The 22585-nt window shown below is 41.7% G+C and overlaps 1 long non-coding RNA gene across 2 annotated transcripts; it reads right to left on the bottom strand.

Moving 5' to 3' along the window:
* Positions 1–9604: 9604 nt before the first annotated feature.
* Positions 9605–21696, bottom strand: LOC114202161 (uncharacterized). 2 transcript variants are annotated; one of them, XR_003607765.2, is made up of 3 exons: positions 21625–21696; positions 19225–19319; positions 9605–10435 (listed from the first exon to the last, which is right to left on the bottom strand). It is a non-coding gene; the product is annotated as an uncharacterized LOC114202161 (long non-coding RNA). The 2 variants fall into 2 exon arrangements; XR_015769081.1 differs by lacking the exon at positions 9605–10435 and adding an exon at positions 11097–11241.
* Between the last annotated feature and the right edge of the window lie 889 nt (positions 21697–22585).

Below are 22585 nucleotides of genomic sequence, written 5' to 3'. Positions count from 1 at the left end.
CATTTTTTAAAATTTGAAGATATGGCAAAACGCAAAGTAATCATCATAATAAACCATGTAATAACCTCATTGGGAAGCTTATTCAATTTTGTGATTGCCATCTGTAAAAGTACTTTAGTCAGCTATGAAAAGTACAGCACAGGCAATATAGTTAATAATAGTGTAAGACCTTTCCATGATGAACAGATGGTAACTATACTTACTGCAGTGAATGTCACAGATACAGAATTGTTTAATCACTGTGTTGTACACCTAAAACTAATATAACATTGTAAGTCAACGATACTTTGATTTAAAAATTTTAATTGCTTTTGCGGAGATAGAAAAGATGGCAGAGGAGTAGGGGACCCTATTCCAAACGGTCCCTGGGATTGAACTGGGTATCTACCAGACCACCCTAAACACCCATGAAATCAGCCTGAGATGTAGGAAGATAAATCCAGATCTCTACAAACAGAATATCGCAGGCGGTTGGCTTCAAGGTACGAAGCAGGAAGCCGTGATTCCACAGGCAGATATTGGAGGATAAACGGCAGTGGGAGGGAGCATGGCCGTGGGGATCCCACACCGGTGGTGAGTGACAGCCTCGCACACTGGGGACGGGACACAGACTCGCAGACCGGTAGCGGTGGGAAAGGACTTTAGGGCAGCCCCCTGGAAGAAAAGTGGAGCGGCGGGGCCACACGTGCAAACTGGGGGCAGCTGGTGGTTTTAGAAGCACAAAGGGCAGAAACATGCCCCAACCTGGAGGTGAGGACTGGGAGCACTGAGGAGGAGGCACAACCCAAGACGCTGCAGTTTATAGCAGCACAGACAGAAACAGAGACACTGTGGCCTGGAGAGCTCACTGAAGAACAGACTGCGATCTCTCTGCTCTGGGGGAGAGGGTTGGAAACAGTCTCTTCTGCTCTCTCGGAAGAGACAGAGAAAGCCATCAGGGAAAGCCGCCAGAGAACAAAAGCCCCCCAAAAAAACAGTTCCCACTGAGCCCATCCCCCACCACAGGGGGCAGGGCAACTCCGCCCAAACAGGGTTGCCTGAGTAACAGCGCTGCAGGCCCCTCCCTCAGAAGACAGGCTGAGAAAACAAGAGGCCAGCAACCCTAAGGTTCCTACAAAACAGGTGCATCTTGCTTGGGTTACGGTCAATAATTTGGACTCTATACATTCCCTCAACCACCCATCAACAGAATGACTAGGAGGAGGAACCCCCAAAATAGGAAAGACTCAGATTATGACTTACGCCGCAGATTTACAAATGGATGCAGATATAACCAAGATGTCAGAGATGGAATTCAGGCTAGGAATTGTAAAGACAATAGGTAGAATGGAGAAATCAATTAATGGCAACATAGAGTCTCTAAGGGCAGAAATGAAAGCTGAATTGGCAGAATTTAAAAATGCTATCAATGAGATCCTCTAATCTAGATAATCTAACAGCTAGGATAAGTGAGGCAGAAGAACGAATTAGTGACCTGGAAGACCATTTAATAGATAAAAAGGGAAAAGAGGAGGCCAGGGAAAAACTCAGAATCCATGAAAATAGAATCAGAGAAATAAGTGACAGCATGAAGCGTTCCAAGGTCAGAATTATTAGAATCCTGGAGGGGGTGGAGAGAGAGAGAGGACTAGAAGATATATATGAGCAAATCGTAGCTGAGAACTTCCCTAATCTGGGGAATGAAACAAACAATCGTGTCCTAGAGGCAGAGAGGACCCCTCCCGAGATCAAGGAAAACACTCCGGCATGTAATAGTAAACCTTGCAAATCGTAGAACCAAGGAAACAATCTTAAGGGCAGTTAGCGGGAAGAGATTCCTTACGTACAGAGGGAGAAACATCAGAATAATGTCAGACCTATCCACAGAGACCTGGCAAGCCAGAAAGGCCAGGCAAGACATATTCAGGGTACTAAACGAGAAGAACATGCAGCCAAGAATACTTTATCCGGCAAGGCTGTCATTTAGAATGGATGGAGAGATGCAGAGCTTCCAAGACTGGCAGAAACTGAAAGAATATGTGACCCCTAAGCCGGCCCTGCAAGAACTATCAAAGGGGGTTCTATAAAAGGAGAAAGACCCCAAGAGCGATATACAACAGAAATTTACAGGGACAATCTATAAAAACAACGTCTTCACAGGCAACATGATGACAATAAATTCATATCTTTCAATAATCACTCTCAACGTGAAGGGCATAAATGCTCCCATAAAATGGTGCGGGGTTGCAGATTGGATAAAAAGACAGGACCCATCCATATGCTGTCTAAAAGAGACTCATTTTGAAACTAAAGTTACATCCACACTGAAAGTGAAGGGATGGGGATCCAACTTCCATGCCAGCGGACCTCAAAGGAAAGCTGAGGTAGCAAATCTTATATCAAATTAGATTTTAAACTAAAGACCGTAGTTAGAGACACAATAGGACACTATATCATTCTTAAAGGGTCTATCCAACAAGAAGATCTAACAGTTGTAAATATCTATGCCCCCAACATGGGAGCAGCCATCTACATAAGCCAATTGTTAACCAAAATAAGGTGTCATATTGATAACAATATGTTAATTGCAGGAGACCTCAATACTCCACTCTCAGCAATAGACAGATCATCTAAGCAGAAAATCAACAAAGAAACAAGAGCTTCGAATGACACACTGGACCAGATGTACCTCATAGATATATACAGAACATTCCACCCTAAAACAACAGAATACTCATTCTTCTCGAACACACATGGAACTGTCTCCAGAATAGACCACATACTGGGTCACAAATCAGGTCTCAACCAATACCAAAAGATGGAGATTATTCCCTGCATATTCTCAGACCATAATGCTTTAAAACTGGAACTCAATCACAAGAAGAAATTTGGCAGAAATTCAAACACTTGAAAACTAAAGACCACTCTGCTCAAGAATGTTTGGGTCAACCAGGAAATCAAAGAACTTAAACAATTCATGGAAACCAATGAGAACGAAAACACATCAGTCCGAAACCTATGGGATACTTCAAAGGAGGTCCTAAGGGGGAAATACATAACCATCCAAGCCTCACTCAAAAAAACAGAAAAATCCTGAATTCACCAACTAACTCTACACCTTAAAGAACTAGAGGAAAAGCAACAAACGATGCTTAAGCCACACATTAGAAGAGAAATAATTAAGATTAGAGCAGAGATCAATGAATTAGAAACCAGAAACAGAGTAGATCAGATCAACGAAACTAGAGGCTGGTTCTTTGAAAGAATTAGTAAGATCGATAAACCACCGGCCAGACTTATCCAAAAGAAAAGAGAAAGGACCCAAATTAATAAAATTGTGAATGAAAGGGGAGCGATCACAACTAAAACCAAGGAAATAGAAACAATTATTAGAAATTATTATCACCGGGCACCTGGGTGGCTCAGTTGGTTAAGTGACTGCCTTCGGCTCAGGTCATGATCCTGGAGCCCTGGGATCGAGTCCCACATTGGGCTCCCGGCTGAGCGGGGAGCCTGCCTCTCCCTCTGACCCTCTCCTCTCTCATGCAGTTTCTCTCTCTCAAATAAATAAAATCTTAAAAAAAAAAGAAATTATTATCACCAACTATATGCTAATAAACTGAGCAATCTGGATGAAATGGATGCCTTCCTGGAAACTATTAAGCTGCCAAGACTGAAACAGGAAGAAATTGACAACCTGAACAGGCCAATAACCAGTAACGAGATTGAAGCAGTGATCAAAAGCCTTCCAAAAAACAAGAGCCCAGGGCCTGATGGATTCCCTGGGGAATTCTACCAAACATTCAAAGAAGAAATAAGACCTATTCTCCTGAAGCTGTTTCAAAAAATAGAAACAAAAAGGTTCCAGACTCATTCTATGAGGCCAGAATTACCTTAATCCCCAAACCAGGCAAAGACCCCATCAAAAAGGAGAATTTCAGACTGATATCCCTGATGAATATGGATTCCAAAATCCTCAACAAAATCCTAGTTAATAAGATCCAACAATACATTAAAAGGGTCATCCACCACAACCAAGTGGGATTTATCCCCGGGATGCAAGGGTGGTTCAACATTCGCAAATCAATCAATGTGATAGAACACATTAATAAGAGGAGAAAGAAGAACCATATGGTCCTCTCAATTGATGCAGAAAAAGCATTTGACAAAATACAACATCCTTTCCTGATTAAAACTCTTCAGAGTATAGGGATAGAGGGTACATTCCTCAAGTTCATAAAATCAATCTATGAAAATGCCACAGCGTATATCGTCCTCAACGGGGAAAAGCTGAGAGCCTTTCCCTTAAGATTAGGAACACGTCAAGGATGCTCACTCTCGCCACTATTGTTCAGCATAGTAACAGAAGTCCTAGCAACAGCAATCAGACAACAAAAAGAAATAAAAGGTATTCAAATTGGCAAAGAAGTCAAACTCTCTTTTTGCAGATGGCATGATACTTTATGTGGAAAACCCAAAAGACTCTACTCCCAAATTACTAGAACTCATACAGCAATTCAGTACTGTGGCAGGATACATAATCAATGCACAGAAATCCGTTGCTTTCTTATACACTAACAATGCAACTGTAGAAAGAGAAATTAGAAAAACAATTCCATTTACAATAGCACCAAAAACCATAAGACACCTCGGAATAAACCTAACCAAAGAGGTAAAGGACCTATACTCTAAGAACTACAGAACACTCATGAAAGAAATTGAAGAAGACACAAAAAGATGGAAAAACATTCCATGCTCAGGGATAAGAATAAACATTGTTAAAATGTCTATGCTACCCAGAGCAATCAATACCTTCAACGCCATCCAGATCAAAATTCCAATGACATTTTTCAAAGTGCTGGAACAATCCTAAAATTTGTATGGAATCAGAAAAGACCCTGAATCACCAAGGAAATGTTGAAAAAGAAAAACAAAGCTGGGGGCATCATGTTGCCCGATTTCAAGCTATATTACAAAGCAGTGATCACCAAGACAGCATGGTACTAGCACAAAAACAGACACATAGATCAATGGAACAGAACAGAGAGCCCAGATATGGACCCTCATCTCTATGGTCAAATAATCTTCGACAAAGCAGGAAAATATATGCAATGGAAAAAAGACAGTCTCTTCAATAAATGGTGCTGGGAAAATTGGAGAGCCACATGCAGAAGAATGAAACTCGACCATTCTCTAACACCACACACAAAGCTAAACTCAAAAAGACCTCAATGTGAGACAGGAATCCATCAAAATCCTAGAGGAGAACATAGGCAATAACCTCTTTGACATCGGCCACAACAACTTCTTTCAAGATACATCTCCAAAAGCTAGTGAAACAAAAGCAAAAATGAACTTTTAGGACTTCATCAAGATAAAAAGCTTCTGCACAGCAAAGGAAACAGTCAACAAAACAAGGAGGCAACCCACAGAATGGGAGAAGATATTTGCAAATGACCTACAGATAAAGGGCTGGTATCCAAGATCTATAAAGAACTTCTCAAACTCAACACCCAAAAAACAAATAATCAAGTCAAAAAATGGTCAGAAGACATAAACAGACACTTCTCTGAAGAAGACATACAAATGGCTAACAGACACATGAAAAAATGTTCATCATCATTAGACGTCCGGGAAATTCAAATGTAAACCACATTGAGATACCACCTTACACCAGTTAGAATGGCAAAAATTGGCCAGGCAAGAAATAACAAATGTTGGAGAGGTTGGGGAGAAAGGGGAACCCTCTTACACTATTGGTGGGAATGCAAGTTGGTAGTCACTTTGGAAAACAGTGTGGAGGTGCCTCAAAGAATTAAAAGTAGAGCTACCCTATGACCCAGCAATTGCACTCCTGGGTATTTACCCCAAAGACACAGATGTAGTGAAAAGAAGGGCCATATGCACCCCAATGTTCATAGCAGCAATGTCCGCAATAGCCAAACTGTGGAAAGAGCCGAGATGCCCCTCAACAGACGAATGGATAAAGAAGATGTGGTCCATATATACAATGGAATATTACTCAACCATCAGAAAGGATGAATACCCAACTTTTGCATCAACATGGATGGGACTGGAGGAGATGATGCTAAGTGAAATAAGTCAAGCAGAGAAAGTCAATTATCATATGGTTTCACTTATTTGTGGAACATAAGGAATAGCAAGGAGGACGTTAGGAGAAGGAAGGGAAAAATGAAGGGGGGGCGAATTGGAGGGAGAGATGAACCATGAGAGACTATGGACTCTAACAAACTGAGGGTTTTAGAGGGGAGGGGAGTGGGGGGATTGGTTAGCCCAGTGATGGGTATTAAGGAGGGCACGTACTGCATGGAGCACTGCATGGAGCACTGGCTGTTATACGAAAACAATGAATCATGGATCACCACATCAAAAACTAATGATGTATTGTATGGTGACTAACATAACATAATAATATATAATTAAAAAAAATAAAAATTTTAATTACTTTTAAAAAGTATTTTATTTTTTTAAGATTTTATTTATTTATTTGAGAGAGTAAGCACGCAAGAGCACAAGCATGAGCAGCGGGAGGGGCAGAGGGAGAAGCTAACTTCCCGCTGAGCAGGGAGCCTGACTTGGGCCTTGATCCCAGGACCGAGATCATGACCTGAGGTGAAGGCAGACGATTAACCGACTGAGCCACCCAGGTGCCCCTAAAAAAGGTATTTTAGTCAGAATTTGTTACTCTATCATTTCTACCTCGTTCTAGTTCTAGAGTCCATAGAAGAAAACAGCAATTTAAATTCCTTTTTACCAGAGACATACTTCCACATAGCTCTGCAACTATCTCCTCTCCAGACAAACATACACAGATTTTTCCAACCCTTCTCATGAGACCATAATTTCCAGGCTCTCCATCATCCGGGTCTCCCACCTTAGTATAGTTCCAGTTTATCAAAGTCCTTCATAAAATGCTGCTTCCAGTATCAAATTCATTCCTGTTGTGGTCTAGTCATTACAGGACACTGGAGGACTATGAACTTTCAACTAAACACCATGAGGTAATGGAAAAGGTAGAATCCCTAGAGTCTGCCAGATGTGGTGGGAACCCCAGCTGTGGTACCACTCCCACGTGGCCTCACTGAGCTTACACTGCAAGGAAATGACTTCAAGTTCACTGGGATAAAGTCATTTTCATCTTGTCTTTCTTTTGACCATTTCAATTCTTTCCTACTTCTTGTCTTCACATCTTTTGCCATTTGCTTCTATCCTCTATTTTTAAGAGAAATGGACCCATCAAAGTAAAAAAAAAGGTATGGATGAGAAAGTGATTCAGCCAGGTATAAAAAAATTTCTCACAGCAATTTTCCTTACAGAAATTAGGTACAAAGAGTATTTCCAATTAATAAGTAAGGTATCAACTTGATTTGCTGAACAAAGTTTTCTAAGAGTATAATGAATGCTCAAGAAGAAGGGCACTGGACACTTTAGGCATGAATGGAAACAGGCCTGCCTACCCAGAGTCTACCAGTAAAGCTACACATGACGTAAGAGTATGAACTGTTGGAGAGTTTCTGTGCTGGAAAAAAAATCCCCAGGTAGGACAAGTAATATATTGAGGAGCGATAGGACCTGCAGGGTAATGGCACTTTTCTCAAGGTCGTTGTCTGCAGGAGGTTTTTTTACGATTTTTATTTATTTGACAGAGAGAGATACAGCAAGAGACGGAACACAAGCAGGGGGAGTGAGAGAGGGAGAAGCAGGGGGAGTTTGAGAGGGAGAAGTAGGCTCCCCACTGAGCAGCGATCCCAATGCAGGGCTTGATCCCAGGACCCTGGGATCATGACCTGAGCTGAAGGCAGACGCTTAACTGACTAAGCCACCCAGGTGCCCCTTCTGCACGGTTTTTTGAACCAAGTGTAAGGAAGAGACAACTTAGCACGTGAACTTGTGATATTGCTAATGAAGAATTTGAGAACTAAGTAAAATAGTTTTCAGCTATTTTAGTGTGAAAATTAATAAAAGGAAACCTCACTAACATGGAGGGAAGCCAGCAGGAGGAGCTCTCATGTCCCACCACCCCTGGTCAATTGCAGACCAAACAGGTAAAAAGGGACCCTGCACTTGGAGACTACTTTACTGTCCCAGCATGTGGAGGGAAGGTTTTCCTCCTCCCCCAGCAATAGCCCAGCCAATGGGAAGCCACTATACTCCTAACTTCAAGTTTATTCCCATGGCCTTTCTGTTAGTCCTCCCAACTCTCCCCTTTCCTGTATACAAGAGTGTTCCTCTCTTTTCCCTTCCTCACCTTTATTCTCTGGACTTGCCTGTGGTTTTGCCCGAGCTTGCATATCCCTAATTGCGAGTATTTGGTACTCCTGAAAAAAACAAACAAAAAACAAACAAAAAACCCGTTTTTGCCCGTAAAATAACTGAGTTTTATTTCGTTTTTTTTTTTTAAGATTTTATTTATTTATTTGAGAGAGAGAGGCAATGAGATATAGAAAGCACGAGAGGGAAGAGGGTCAGAGGGAGAAGCAGACTCCCTGCTGAGCAGGGAGCCCGATGCGGGACTCGATCCCGGGACTCCAGGATCATGACCTGAGCCGAAGGCAGTCGCCTCACCAACTGAGCCACCCAGGCGCCCCTGAGTTTTATTTTGAAGGTTAACATCGGGCAAGTGATAAATCAAAATATTAAAATTAAATTTGCTTCATTAAAAAATGATATATTACAATATACACTTATGATTTGTACGTATTTTAATAAAGCATTTTTAAAAGATAAAAACATCTATCCTTGGGGACAGAACAGGCACAGCCACACATAATTACCCGCACACTAATGACTGAGGGGCTTTGGTACAGTCGGCCCATGAAAGAAAAAGAACCAGGATCAACCTAATTTGGGTCTAGGCCTGATATGAAATTCGGAAGAGCGCTCTGGGGCAGAATCTGAAGGAGCGGTGAACGCCAGCGGCTGCGAGTACAACTCCCTGCATGTTCCACAGCTGTTCAGGTGCACGCTTCATTCACTTCTCCACGCCTATGTCTATCCCACATTGAGCAACAGTAACAGCGGTACTATCATAACCGAAGTGAGCCCTCATCTTTCCTTAACCAGCACAACTGCTATAAAACAGAGATTGGGTTTTCCTCGTCTGACAGATTTAAGCGCCAGGGTTGATTCTGAACACCCGGATCTGGCTGGAAAAAAAAAAAAAAAAAAAAAGAAAGAAAAATCATTCCACTCCAACCAGACCCCTGCTTCTTTGGGGCCAGGCACCACTTCGGGCATTTCCTCCTCACGACACTATTAGCTGTTCAAAGAAGCAGCGTCCCATTTTACACAGGAGCAGCGAGAAGTCACAGAGCCTCTCCGGAGCTCCAAGAGTGGTCCACGCAACACCCACACTGGCGCCTCCAGGGCCACACGAGAGACACCCACACCCCAACGCACACCCCGGTCCCACACCCGCAGCAACCACCAGTACCCGCCACCACGGACGCTCCCCCAGAGTCTCCGCCACACCGCGCGGAAGCCCCTATACCTGCGACTTCAGAACGCCTCTAGCACTCCAGAGCGCGGCGGCGGGGTACTCTGCGCCCGCGCAACAACCCCTCCACACACACCCCCTCCAGCCCCCACGAACGCACGCATGCGTGTTCCAACCCTCGCGACCGCGTTCCACACCGGAGACACAGTGAGCTGAGGCCCCGCCTCCGCTGTCGCCACTACGCATGCGCGTTCTCATCCACGACAACGTTCCCCCCACAACCTATGCCAGTCCCGAGACACGGGGAGAAGAGACCACCCTTTTTTGGATGAGCGCTTCTGGCTCGTTTACCAATTCAGGCACTCCCGGTTCTACATCCGCCCTTCGCTACTGAAGGTCGGCCTCTGGCTGGCCAGGACCCCGGGGTGTTCAGGACTCCGGGAACCACGGCGGTGGAGGCACGCATGCGCACAACACAGCTTAGAGGACTCCCAGAAGCCACCGCGGCAAGCTCAAGGGGACGGGCTGTGAAGCAGCGCTTCCGGTCGGCCCGGAAGCTGGGAGACCTTGGTCGGGTGCTTGGTCTCCTCTCGTTCTTTTGGTGGTGTTTTCACCACTCCGCGTGTTGCCAGGTCAGGTATGAGGCTTGGGCGGGGCGGCCGGGGCTCAGATCCGCTCATTCCATGTTCAATACCGTAAAATTTCCTAAGTGTTGGCTTTCTGTGATACTGGTACAAGCAGATGGTGCAGTGGAGGTGTATCTGGAGAGGACCGTGCAGGGCAGTTAGAGGTGACTGCAACCGTTGTGAATCAGCATCGTGTGAGGATTTAATGAAGCCTTGGACTATTGGAAAGGAAGACTAGCTATAAGCTAGGCATCCTCCGTCCTTCCCTGACTCGTTCTCCGTAAGCAGCTGGAGATGTACCGAACTCCTTGCTCCTGTTGCAGGCTCGGATGGAGGCAGATGAGGGGACAAATCTGCTCCGGTTTCGGAGGCACTGTTAAAAAACAAAATCCAACTGAGTAAATTGAAGAGCTAATTGACTTTATTAAACGATTCATGAATCTGGCAGCGAACTAGCGAGTACAGGGAGTACTGAGGAGTGCTACAATATGGAAGGTTTATATTGGAAGGGGGGTGGGTTGAGAAAGTTATTAGCAAAAGAAAAGAAAGGGTTGTTCCAGACACGGTCATCTTCCCCTTGGGGGAATGGCAGGAGGTCTTAGGTGGATTATCTCTTCTTCCTTTGGGGGAGAGAGTACCCATGTGACAGATTACTGTTGTGGTGACCAGAAAGTTCCTGCCTGACAGGTTAAGACTACATTTCTGGGAGAGGATGAAAGTGCATTTAGGTTAGTTATTAAGCACCGATTTGGTGACACCATTTTGGGCCAGAGGTTTTCTTTTTAAATGTCTTTAACGTTTGTTGCTACATAACAAACTCTACCTAAAATGTAGTAGCAGCTAGAGCAAGGACCATTTTATTATTTCCTATGTTTCTGGGGGTGAGGAATTCAAACTGGGCAGGATAGGAATGATTTACCTGTTTTGGGTAACTGCTGGCTTGGAATACCCAAGATGGCCTCTTCATTCAAAGTGTGATACCTAACTGGAAGTTCTATAGGTAGGTCCTGTGTCTAGGCCTCTATTTTTGCTGCCAGTTGGGTTCCTCAGCTTTATTCTTGTAGTCTCAGAACCTGTCCCTCTTCATTTGGCTTCTTAATGGCCTTTCCAGTGGGATGGCTGTACTCCTTCCCTGGCTTCCGTGAGGGTAAAACAGCCTTCTTAGTTTCTGACCTGGAACTGACACAGAGTCACTTCTGTCACATTCTGTTGATTAAAGCAAGTTGTAGGCCCAACCCAGTTTCAAGGAAAGGGGGACTGCATTTCATTTTGGCAAAAAGAGTGAATTAGCCTGATAGTCTTCCTAGAGATCCACTATACGTAATCTACTTTAGGTTGACTAAAGTAGAATTGATTACAAGTGGCTTTCAGCAGAGTCTGGGTGTGTTCCTGTTATGCATATGTAGGATTCTAGAAACAACTGTGATAGGTATTCAGTTCTTTTTAATCACTCTGTTTATCTTGAACTTTTCCCTTATCACTAAATATTTTTCTGCACCCAAATTTTAGTGAACAAATAGAATGTCACAGTATTGCCCTTTAGTGATTTAGCTAAGCTGCTCTTAAGAGACACAGATTTCTGATCAGCTCCTTTCCAAGCCTCCCAACTTCCTATCATTTAATTAGGCTCTTTTAAGGCTCTGTTTTGTCATTTCAGGGATCAGTGACATTCAAAGATGTGGTCATTGGCTTCTCCAAGGAAGAATGGGGATTACTGAACCCTGCTCAAAGAGATTTGTACATTACAGTGATGTTGGAGAATTATCAGAATTTGGTTTGGGTGGGTAAGTGCATCCAACCCTTAATTTAGCATCTGATCTTGGATGTGTCTTCTTGTTCTACTGGGACTCTTTGGTAAGGCTCTGATTTTCCATGAAATGTGAGCAGCTTTCTTTATCCCATCTGCCAGATATTCACCAAGACTTTTCTTGTTTTTTAATGGCCTCTATCCTTATTACAATATGGCTGTGTCAGAACACTTAAGTAACAACAGCATGGTCAATTCTTTCTCCCTATTTTCACAGGTCTTTCATTTACAAGTCTGATGTAGTTTCACTATTAGAGCATGGGAAACTGCCCTGAATGATAGGGAAATAAGAGATGAGAGTCCCAGTGCCAAGTGGGTAAGAGGAACCAGGTAGGGGTAAGCCATGCATATCACAGACCAGCTGATTCTAGAGGGCAGCACCTTTAGGATATGAAAGATGCTCTCTTCAGATGTTTCAGGCATGTGCAGAAATTGAGGCTTCTTGAATTTGAGTTCCTACAGGAATACTAGTCATCTTCTGCAATCACCCAACATTTACATTGACCTTTATAAATGCCTACAGCCTCAGAAACTATAGGTGTGTCTTTCTTCATTATCTTTGGTAGGGTTCTTTTTAACTCCTGATCCTGTTCCTCACTAGCTCGTCCTTATTTCTTCGGTCTTGCGTAAGGCTCTATATTTTTATGAAACATATTCTTTGCTACTGCTGTTTCTTTATTTTAAAATGACCTGTATAGTTATCTGATTGTCCAGATGGATGTATTAATTGATCATTTACTCACTAACAAACACTTATTCTTTTTTAAAAACTGGCCCAAGTGTTACAGGTTCCCAAGATCACCTCCAGGTTTGATGACTCACTAGGAGTAGTCACAGGACTCAACCATAAAGTTGTACTCATGTCTACAAAGTTAGGGAGTAGTCCCCAAGAGCACCCTCATTTCTGATACAAATTGCACATTCAGGGGTCCCCAAGATCACCCTCAGGTTTGATAATTCACTAGAAGGAGTCGAAACTTAATAAAAACTTCTACTCATGGTTTATGAAAGGATACATATTAAAATCAGCCAAGCGAAGAGATTGATGGGGCAGAGTCCAGGAGGATTCTAGATGCAAAGCTTCCATTTGTCCTACAACAGTAGGTTACCTGACCTTAGGTGTCCACTCTTTATTGGGGCTCTGTCAAAAATATGGTGGGTTGCTTATGTGGCTCACCTCAGTCTCTAGGCCCTGCGGAGGTCACACTGATACCCCACCATAAATCACATTGTTTGACTGTCTGGTATGGTTCAAGTTTCTTACATAAACAGAAATACTTTACTTTTATTAGGCATGACATTTCAAGGAGTCAGATCACCTCCCAGGAGCCAAGAGCAAAGACTAGATCTCTTTGGGAAAGGTTAAACTCTTTACTGCACAACAGCTAAGATTCAGCAAAGAGAAAAGTCTCATGGGGCAAAGTCTGGAGGAAACTAGATACAAGAGTCACGTAGGATGTGCTTAATTCTAATAGCTGAAAGTTGTGACATATGTATGAGATGTTGGCTGGACAACAATAGAGATTCGCTACCTAAGGGTTTTACTGGAAGCTGGTCACAAAGGTTCCCTCTGCCTATTTTAGCATATGCTAAAATTCCAGAGTCTTAGAAGATAGGTATTTTGCATAAGCTACATTCACACAAATAATTTAGGCACAGGGAGCCACTTTTATTCTAGGAATGGCAGGAATTCTCCCCAAAACCAAGTTGCTAGAGAACATCGAGGGCCAACTTTGTAAGCAAGACTTTCTAAGGAGAGCATTCTCAGGCTTGCTATATTAATTCTTTCCTGAGTTTAAAAGTATAGAAACTTTTGGCCTGCCTGGGTGGCTGAATCATTAAGCATCTGCGTTTGGCTCAGGTCATGATCCCAGGGTCCTGGAATCTAGCCCCACGTCGGGGGCTGCTCATTATGGAGCCTGCGTCTCCCTCTCCCTCTGCCTCTCCCTGCTCATTATGGAGCCTGCGTCTCCCTCTGCCTCTGCCTCTCCCCCTGCTTGTGCTCTCTCGCATGCTCTATATCAAATAAATAAATCTTTTTGAAAAATAAAAGTGTAGAAACTTTTAGTTTTACTTTTGAGTGGAGGAACTAAGACTTGCTTCCATGGACCTGTGCAAACCAGAAACTTTTCATTAGAAGGACCTAAATTGGTTGTTTTGATGTATAGGAGTGAATATAGTTTTAGTTTTGAATCTTGGTGATACTTAAGTTGATAAAAAGTAAGGAAATGAAGCACATTTGTGATGCATTTATTAAGGAATCATTTAGAGTTGAGCTATAGCTTGAACCATAAGCTGAAAATGTGTAACAGGTTGTAGTAGATGAAACTCAGGACCCGAGATGAATGTGTATTTCATACACATATACACATATATACCACATACTTGGGTGATAGAGCCCTAGGAACAGAAGAAATGGATTGCCTATGGACAGCACAGAATCGAGAATTGACTAGTTGATAGCAGGAGAAACAAGAAAGTCCTATGTTACAGTTCCAAGGCCTACTCCAAGAAGAGATGGATTTAGACAGCAAAAGAGCTGTAGGACCTGGCTCGCCAGACACCACAACTGCCGGCACCTTGATCTTGGACTTACCGACTCCACAACTGTGAGAAATGTTTGTTGTTTAAGCCCCACTCAGGTGTTTTGTTATAGTCAGCTCAAGCTGACTAAGACAACCTATAACCAACATCATATTTATGAATGCTTATCTCCTAAGAATAAGAAAAAGACAAGGAAGTCTGTTCCCACTGCTTGTATTAAACATTGTCCCAGAGGTTTTAGCCAGTGATAAGGCAAGAAAAAAATAGAAGGAAGATTGGAAAGCAGTAAAACTATTTGCAGATGGCATGATTATGTAGAAAGTCCTATGTATTACACAGAAAGTTACTTTAGAGTTGAATGAGTTTAGCAAGGTTGCACATTATAAGATGAATATATAAAAACCAATCGCATTTCTATATACTAGCATCGAAAAATTAGGAATTGAAATTAAAACAATAATTTATAACTTTATTATTATATATCATATTATATATATAATGATTTATATGTCTTTATGGATATGTAACATATCCATAAATTATAATAATTTTCACTTATAGTAGCACCAAAAATATGAAATACTTAAATAATCTGTACACTAAGAGTTACAAAACACAGTTGAGAGAAATATTGAGGAAATACATATGTTACCTTCATGCATTGGAAATCTCAATATTATTAAGACATCACTTCTCACCAAAATTCATTTATATGTTCAGCACCATCTCAATCAAAATCCCTGTAGGCTTTTAAATAGAATTCAACATGCTGATTCCACAATTCACAGGGAAATGCAAAAGCTACAGTAATCAAGACAAGTATTGGCATAAAGACAGAAAAAGAGGTTAATGAGACAGATTAGAGCCCAGAAATAAACCAGTACATACATGGTCAGTTGATTTGGGGAAAAAAAGCAAAGGCAATTCAGTAGAGAATGAAAAATGTTTTTTCAATTGGTGCTGGAACAACTGGATATTTATATGAAAACAACAACTTTGATCCATCTCTTGCACCATATACAAAAATTAACTCCAAAATAGAGCTAAATGTAAAACCTAAAACTACAAAACTTTCAGGAGAAAGTATTTGTGACCTTAAGTTAAACAAAGATTTCTTTGCTATTTCACCATAAAATATAAAAATGATAAATATAACCTCATCAAAATTAAGAATTGCTGGGGTGCCTGAATGGTTCAGTTGGTTGAATGTCTGACTGTTGATCTCAGCTCTGGTCTTGATCTCAAGGTCATAGCTTCAGGCCCCATGTTGGGCTCCACACTGGATGTGGAGCGTACTTAAAAAAATTAAGAATTTCTACCCCTCAAAAAACACAACTAAGATAATGAAAAGACAACAGCCTAGAGAAAGTTATTTACATATCACATACGCAAATAGGGACTTGTATCTGGAATATATACAGAACACTCAAAATTCAAAAGGCAAACAAACCAATTTATAAATGGGTAACAGATTTGAGCAGATACTTCACTAAAGATTAAGTAATGGCAAATAGGTGCATAAAAATGCTCAATATCATTAGTCATTAAGGAAATGCAGATTAAAACCACAATGAGATACCATGATACCCATTAGCATCTATAAAATTATAAGGAAGGACTATATACCAACATTATAATATTGAGTAAATGCTGAAGAATACTAAATTAGTATACTGTTTGTAAGCATGTCAAAGTGTATATTAATATAAAAATATGACACTGGGAAGGAATAATGTTAATGTATTAGAAATTTCTTTCCCACATAATTATTCACAATTAGGGGCATCTGGGTGGCTCAGTTGGTAAAGCGTCTGCCTTTGGCCTGGGTCATGGTCCCAGGATCCTGGGATTGAGCCCTGCATTGGGCTCCCTGCTCAGCAGCAGGGGTCTGCTTCTCCCTTACCCCCTGGAACTTCCCCTGTTTGTGCTCTCTCTCTCTCTGTCAAATAAATAAAATCTCAGGGCACCTGGGTGGCTCAGTCGTTAAGCATCTGCCTTCAGCTCAGGTCATGATCCCAGGGTCCTGGGATCGAGCCCCGCATCGGGCTCCCTGCTCAGCAGGAAGCCTGCTTCTCCCTCTCCCGCTCCCCAGCTTGTGTTCCCTCTCTCGCTGTCTCTCTCTCTCTCTCTCTGTCAAATAGATAAATAAAATCTTTTAAATAAACAAATAAATAAATAAATAAAATCTCTAAAAATAAATTAAAGAGCCTTATGCCTAAAGAAATTCCCACATATATGGCATTTAAAGGGTTACTTTCTCATATGATCCTTTTATGTAGATTAGGGTTGGCTTAAGGTAATGGGTTTCCAAAATTTCTCCACTTACATGCTTGCTTGCCAGCATGAATTTTGCAATGAATAACAATTGATAGGTGGTATTGGGGGACTTTTACATTACCATTTTAGTATGGCCTTTAGCGGTGAATGTGATGATGTGAATCCGCTGATAAATGTAACATGAGTTGAACCAAAAAGCATTTCCACATTGGACAAGGTTATACATAATCATGAATTATTTGATGTTCCGTGAGGAAAAAAACGAGTGAAGTCTTCCCTTCACTTATTTATAGGAATTTTCTGTAGCATGAATTCCTTCAGGTTAAGGAAGATGACAGTATCTGAAAGCCTTCCCACATTACTACATACATAAAGAATGACGTTGAATAAGTTGTGAACACTGACTAAAGGCTTTCCCACATTCCTTACATACATAGGGCTTTTCACCAGTATGAATTTTCTGACATTGAATAAATAGTGTTAAGTGACTAAAAGCTTTTCCACATTCAGTACATTGATACAGGTTCTCATCAGTATAGTTGCTAATATATTCATTAAATTGTGAAATCCAACTAAAAGTTTTCATTACATTTATATGGTTTCCCACTAGTCTGAATTCTCTGGTGATGATAAAGTTGTGAGCCCTGCATACAGGCCTTCCTACAAACCTTATATTTATAAGCTGTCTCACTAGATGGATCCTCTGATTTGAGGTAGATATGAATGATAACTAAAGGTCTTTCCACATTCATTACATTTATATGACTTCTCACTGGTATGGATATTTTGATGTTCATTAAGTTGTGTGATACCACTAAAGGCCTTTCTGTATTCCTTACAGCCAGGGTTTTTCTCCAGTATGAATTCTCTCATGTTGAATAATTAGTGAGAAGTGACTAAAAGCTTATGCACATTCAGTATATTGATAGAATTTCCCCCAGTATGAGCTCTATGATGTACATTAAGTTTTGAGAGCCAAATACAGCTTTTTTTTTTTTTATTTAACAATCCTTACATGTGTAGGTTTTCTCACCAGTATGAATTCTCTGATGTTGGGTAAAGAGTGAAACTGGACTAAAGGCCCTTCCACATTCTTTACATTCACAGGGTCTTTCCCAGTGGGAATTCTATGATGTTGAGGAAGATCAGAACAGTAGTGGAAAGCCTTCCCATATTGCTTGCATTCATAAGGTTTGTCAGAATTATTTAACTCCTTAATAAGGAACCAGCATGATGGCAAAGCTGCTTCAAAGAAGTCAATAAATGAATACACAAACACAAGCAAATGCTGAAATGAGCTTGCTAATACATCAAAAACTGGTTAATTTCATACAGAGTGTGAAAATCATAGCATTTGGGGTTATTTTTTCTGCTGGCCAGCAATGTCCATGTTAACAAGCTAATTGCATGAGTCTAGGTCCTAATCAATAGTAAACAGTAAGTCAGACAAAGGTACAAATCCTCTAGAAAATGAAACAGCAATTGGGCATACTTGTTAGGCAATTTCCTAGTATGATATTTAAAAAGCATGAGTCTTGCCTACCAAAATCCCACATTTAGGAATCTACCCTGATGATATACTTCCAACAACGTGAAAAAATATATGCATAAGACTATTCATTACAGCATGATCATAATTTTAAAATACTGAAAACAGTCTAAACACCCACATATAGGAGAGTGGTTCAATAAACTATGGTACATCTACACAAAGTGTTTTGCAGCCTGCATATAAGAATGAAAAAAATCATGATCAAAATTGTGATAATAATCATAAAAAATTTGACTATATAGAATTTTTAAAAATGCTTAAGAAATGTTTGACAGCAGAAATTATAGGCTGGTGTAATCCTACATCTGAGGATGCATCAGAAGCAAATTTAGGGCCCAGGTTAATACAGAGTCTTACTCAAACTGGAAAATGAGAAAATGTTTATTAAAAAAGAAAAGAGTGGGGCAGCTGGGTGGCTCAGTTGGTTAAGCATCCAACTCTTGATTTTGGCTCACGTCATGATCTCAGGGTTGGGAGATCAAGCCCTGTGTCAGGCTCCACCCTGGGTGTGGAGCCTGCTTAAGATTCTCTCTCCCTCTGCCTCTTCCCTTCCCTCTCCAAAAAGGGAAAGGGTGAAAGAAAGAATGTAAAAATCTGAATCTGGAAAAACATGTCAAAGGAAAAAATCATCGGGCTGTAAGCAAAATAAACTTTTTGGAAACATACTTTTGGATGGAAGTAATGACCCAACTATTAAAAAAAGAATGGGGGAGAAACTGGGAAGAAATAATGTTCCCTGGAAAGGTAAAGTTGTACTTCAAAGAAAGTACCTTCCTCTTTGAATGGAGACAGGCACAGGGAGCGGTGTGTGTGAGTACAAGAGAGTCCCCTCCAGAGCTCACACTGATAGGAGTAATGCTCTGTTCTGAACACTAGGGACTCGGACGGGACCCTTCTAGTCATTGTCTCAAAGGTGCTCCATCCTGCTGACCTGGGCCATTACCTACAGTGCCACTGCGCTCTTTAATCATCCTTCACTCACCTGGCACAGGCTTCCTGTCACATCTCTTTCTGCCAACCAGGGTTCCTTCCCTTGTTCCAGTAAGGAGATGACATTTGGCTTGGATATAGAAAAACCTGTGTACCCAAGAAGAAATGCAGCAGAGTCACAAAGGGGGTGTCTCAGAATTCATATCCAGTTCCTGGTTATCAATGAAGAGAAGAAATTAGAAAAGGCCAGAGAAGAGGAGGAAGTCATTTTTGGGAATGGGGTAGAAGCTTTTTTAGGTGTTATCCTACAGAATTATCCATCCCCACTCTGTACAATCTCATGGAGAGCAGAGCAGAAACTCAACCAGGGTCTTGAAAGTCTCCTCAGAAATCCACATCAAAGGCAGATGTTCCAGTGGACAAATTTCAGCCTTCCAGGGGTATTAACATCTTACCTAGAGATGAAGTTGCTTAAGTTCTCCAGCATTCCATCTCTGCACAAATCTTAGCAAGTTCCGGCCTGCCCCACTCAACCTGATATGACTATCGCCACATCCCTAAACATCACTGACCCTTGAAACAACAAAATGATAATGTGTGCCATTGAAATAAGTATTTACGACTAGAAAAATAGAAGGATGAGAAGGACATTGCAGAGCTGAAGCCAGCGAGCACATTAAGGAAATTGTGGCAATTCAAGGGAAGGGTCTGTACTTCTCTTGAGAGCCGCACAACTTCCTTCATAAAAGGAGATAGGTCCATCAAAAGATACTTCAAAGAACGAAAAGAATTCAAGTTCAAAGGTTTTCCAATAAATTAAACTGTAAAGAAGTTCAATGCACAACTTCTTAATATGTCTGAATTGTCTTTATTCCTTCTGTTCAGAAATTAGGCAGTGATTATGGAAACATTGATACATTTTTTAAGTGTTTGAATGCTTTCATAACGTTCCAAGAAAATTCAAATGAGAGAAATGGTTCTCCAGGGCAATTCTGCACCCCCAGAAGACAGTTGGCAGCACCTGCAGACATTTTGGTTAGCACCACTGGGATAGGGAATGCTACTAGCACCTAGTGGGTAGAGACCAGAGATGCTGCTGACCATTCACCAATGTATAAGACAGCACAACTAAGGATTATAAGCTTTAAATATCATTAGTACTGAACTTGAGAAATCCTGAGCTAGAGAAACTTTTTTTTTCACGGAATCATTGCAAAATGGTTAACAGAGTCTCTGTTAGGAATTATGAGAGTTGTGTATTATTTTAAAATATATTGAAGAGTCAGGTTCATCATTGTCTTACTGTTACCGTTCCTTACTAGGTCAGCTTCTTCAATCAGATTTATTTTTATTAGCTGCACACTTTCCCATGACATTGCACTAAGTGACTCAGCCTTTCATTTTGGGGCACTTGAGGTTGAAAAAGGTATCTTTAGGGACATTCCTAGCTCTGCTGATTTATGATTTTCAATACCTCATGCACTCTGGCTAGTCCCACCTAGCCCATCCCTAAGTGTGCTCTTTCCTTGTTCCCGAGCAATAGAATGCTAATGCGGGATGAAGGGTAATCCAGGCTCACACAGATGTGGCCCACTACCCACACTTGTGGCTGAACATCAGATATGACCTTGGGTCAGGCATCCATCTGGAGGGACTGCTGGGCAATGTCTCTGATTCTATAACCAAATTCCCAATGCCACCCCCAATTCAAAAGGTGTGAAACAGCACTGTTATTACATTCTGAGGCTGAGACCTTCTGTCTTAGTCCATTCTGGCTGCTATAGCAAAGTACCACAGTCTGGGTGGCTTACTTACAATCGAAGTTTGTTTTTCACGGTTCTGGAGGCTGGAAGTCCAAGATCAGGGTCAGGATGACTGGGCTCCAGTGAGGGCCCGCTCACAGGTTGCAGATGGCCAGCTTGACATTACATCCTCACATAGTGGAAGAGTTAGGTAAGGGATCTCTCTAGAGACTCTTTTATGGGGACGCTAATCCCATTCATCCTGACCTAATCACTTAGTAAAGGTCCCACCTCCAAATACCATCACATATGAATTGGAAGAACATATTCAGACCACAGCAGAGACCAACCACCACCACTGCCTATCTTATTCAACTGGGAAACCCTGGTCTGTAGATTACCATTAAAGCATTATTATGTGTGGTTCCTTTAAACACTGATTAGTCCCTTAAATCATATTTCATATAGGAGTCTTTCATGTTTCACTGAAACAATGCATTTCTGGTCCATCGAGGCTCCTGCAAAACAGTCCATAGGAGATATGAACACCTGAACCCAGGTCAGAGTGAGGGGGATTCTTAGCGAGAGCTTAGGGCTATTTGATCCTTTTGTGCATGGGTGAAACTTAGGCAGGAAATCCCCCCAAAATTTTCCTACATTTTATATAAAATGAGCACGGTTTGAGGAAGGAGAAAGAAAGCATGACTTACCTAGGCCATGGCTTTCAGAATAGCAAGGACCAATGAGTCCTCCAGGTTCCTCTCCTGGGGAAGGGTGAGTCCTGAGAAGGCAGAGAACCAAGGAGGGAAGAGAAAACATGAGAGGTCAGGCTTGCCTCCCAGAAAGACAGGTTGCAATTCTCTTCCTCCCTTATCTCGTGCCAGCCTTCGGGTGTTCATGAAAATACTGAGCATCTTGGACAGATTTCTAAAATGTCCCTCACCCCCAAATTCTGCTCCTCCCATGTTACATGCCCTGCATGATTATAATTTTAATTCTTGGGATACCTGGGTGGCTCAGTCGATTAAGTATCTGCTTCAGCTCAGGTCATGATCTCAGGGTCGTGAGATTGAGCCCCGTGTCTTTCCCCTCCCTCTCCCTCTCCCTCTGCTCCTCCCCCTGCTCTTGCTCTGTGTGGGGGCTCGCTCTCTCAAATACATACATAAAATCTTTTTTTTTTAAGTTTTAAAATAGGAATAAAATAGAACAATTGATAAGTCCTAATTAATATTTGGAAGAAAATTTCCTTGGGCTAAAAAAAGGACATGAGACTATCTAAGCATATCCTACTTAACTTCCTGAATTCTAAGGATAGAAACTCTTAATGCCAGGACAGAAGCAGTTACTGTGGTAGGCAGAATTACAGGCCTCCAGAGATGTCTCTGTCCTAACCCCAGAAACCTGTTATGTTAGTAGCAAGGGGGAATTAAGTTGCGGGTAAATTTAAGATTGTTATCAGCTGAATTTAAGACAAGATTATCCTGGATTGTCCACAGGAGCCATCATAATCACAAGGATCCTTAAAGGTGGGAGAGGCCAAAGAATCAGTGTCAGAACGGTACAATGTGAGAAAGACTCAACAAGCTATTGCTGCCATTGAGGATGGAAAGGGGCCACACCAAGGAATGCAGGCAGCCTCTAGAAGCCAAAATTTGAAGTCACATAATTTAG

Source organism: Eumetopias jubatus, unplaced genomic scaffold, assembly GCF_037043125.1.
Source record: "Eumetopias jubatus isolate StellerSeaLion01/CBP00866 unplaced genomic scaffold, mEumJub1_p1.0 scaffold_10, whole genome shotgun sequence".
In the NCBI taxonomy this organism is placed as follows: domain Eukaryota; kingdom Metazoa; phylum Chordata; class Mammalia; order Carnivora; family Otariidae; genus Eumetopias; species Eumetopias jubatus.
This window is presented reverse-complemented; position numbering and strand designations above follow the sequence as displayed.